Raw genomic sequence first — 2,186 nt, 5'->3', positions numbered from 1 at the left:
TAGCGTTAAAATTCTCGACTCCGTCAAAGGACACTCGTTATACGACAAATAGCGCCGTTCTAAGATCCGAGAGCGCACTTGATTTTCAAACGATTGATCAGTGCAAAATCTCGAAGCAGACATCAGTCGTCTCCGTCGTCGGTGCAGCGCAGTAGCATAAAGCAACTATATATTGCGATTCAATCATCGGCATTTTCTCCTTCTATTCGTCGGCAATAATCGCGGCGGTGGTTGCGTCGGCAACGCCGAGGATTTCACGCGGAAATACAGCGTCGATTCGTCAAAACTGTCAGTCTGCAGCCGTGCCGTCTATATAGAGTCTCCAGGCGATTTGAGCTCTTTTTCGCTCTTGTATATTTATTCGTCAATAGGTCCGACGGATTCGAATTTTCACCTACAGGATCACTCTGTGTGGCATCAAGCAACGCTGTACGCGTCGGCACGAAAATTTACCCCGCGGGCGCGCGATGATTATAAAAAACAAAACAAACACCAAAAAATTACAATACACAAATGGAATATTTATTTTCAATAAAAATAGTTACGTCAACTTTTTTATGTTCAGAAAATTTAAAAAAAATCATCAATGACACGCGACTAATTAACAGGGGTCTGTACAACAATTAACGTAAACTCTTTATCGGGCGAGATGAGTACCTCATTTTTCTTGCTTCTGACCCGTAGGAAAGACAGGTCGTTGGTCGGATCCAATTCTCTGACGACGGAACGAGCTTTTTCCGCCAACTGGCTGACCAATCCGGCGTACTGGACTGTGGTCGTGTTGTCCATCGTCGTTCTGATCGGTATACCGTCGGCATTGATGATGATCGTGCCAACGACGCCTTTGTAATTCTGAATTCGCTTCAGCGTCTCCTCCACTTGTGCGGACATTCTGTAAACATACGTTCACGCGTACTTGTCAGTAATATTAACGCGTGCACCAGGGCATCTTTTACAAACAGAATAAACCCTGTAACAAATTGTAACTCGAGTTATGCGTAAGTAATATTTTGCGGAAAAAAAATACGAAAAAGAGGTTATGTCGAAGTCTGTATCATCAAGCATGCATGAATACGTGTAATGCAGTGATACATGCATGTTCCGGCGGCCGCGGTAATCAACTGCTCCTGTCAATCCATGTTACATAGCAAAAAAGGCCAATTTATGGGGAGAGCGTGAAGGCGCTACTAGACGCGCCAGTGCAGGAGGGAAGAATCGTCCGTGAAATACGATATGCAGATGTTGCGTGTGTCTCATTTATCGAGAGAAAGCAGAATACGCCGAGATGCTCGCTTGTGTGTGCGAATTAAACACGCGTTAATTGACGGCCCGAGTGGAAGCGAAAAAAGAACGAGAAAATGCTGTAACGGATTCCTGTTGGACGCGTTGTGTGTTCGGTCTCTTTATTCGATGAGTATTAGCCTTACCTCGAACAAGTTGCTGTGCGCTAATATGCTCTCAAAGACAGATCGGGACGGCTAAATTGAGGTTATGGAAGTGTTGTTGTTAAAACTGCTAAGCCTGAAAGAATGACCAACGATATATAAACGTAATAACAAGCGCGAACCGTCATAGTCGACATCTGCTTTCATCGATGAAGCCAGGCTCTTTGACAGGAATCGTATGTTTGCCATTTTGATTCTCAAACCGAAAGTTTTCAATGATATAAACGAATTTCAATGCTTTTTGGTATGAAAGAAACTTGAAACAATATCAAAAATATATATTTAATTGATGATAAAAGTAAATAATGCATAGATGTTTAATTATAAAAACTCGTTGAAAAAAGAACGTACCTACTACTGTATTCGAATGAAAGACTTAACGTACATATTTAACGAGCTGCTGAAAAAAAGTGCAATTCTCTTTGATGTAAACTACGTCTTTAATTAAAAAAGTTACTTATTACAGCTAAGTTAATAACGTGCGTACACGACGATGGTTTGACGAATTTATTAGCATCATCTGCGTATTGATTCCCATATCGATAATGCTATTTTATAACGATGTTCGAGCAAAAAAAACCAAGTCACCGCTGATCAATGTCAATTATCGCGATCGATTTAATTAATCATTTTATATCCAATATAGGCCTGTCAAGATTTCTCCGTTGGTTGCTTGAACCTTGTTGAAAAAAAAGTCCAATGGCAGCCTGATCATTCAAGTATTCTGTTCAAAGTTAAGCA

At 41.0% G+C, this 2,186-nt stretch overlaps 1 pseudogene; it reads right to left on the bottom strand.

The window, feature by feature from the left end:
* Positions 1 to 556: 556 nt before the first annotated feature.
* Positions 557 to 1,554, bottom strand: LOC106655139 (annotated as a pseudogene).
* Between the last annotated feature and the right edge of the window lie 632 nt (positions 1,555 to 2,186).

The sequence above is a fragment of the Trichogramma pretiosum genome, unplaced genomic scaffold (assembly GCF_000599845.2).
Source record: "Trichogramma pretiosum strain Unisexual culture from Peru unplaced genomic scaffold, Tpre_2.0 scaffold2, whole genome shotgun sequence".
Lineage (NCBI taxonomy): Eukaryota > Metazoa > Arthropoda > Insecta > Hymenoptera > Trichogrammatidae > Trichogramma > Trichogramma pretiosum.
This window is presented reverse-complemented; position numbering and strand designations above follow the sequence as displayed.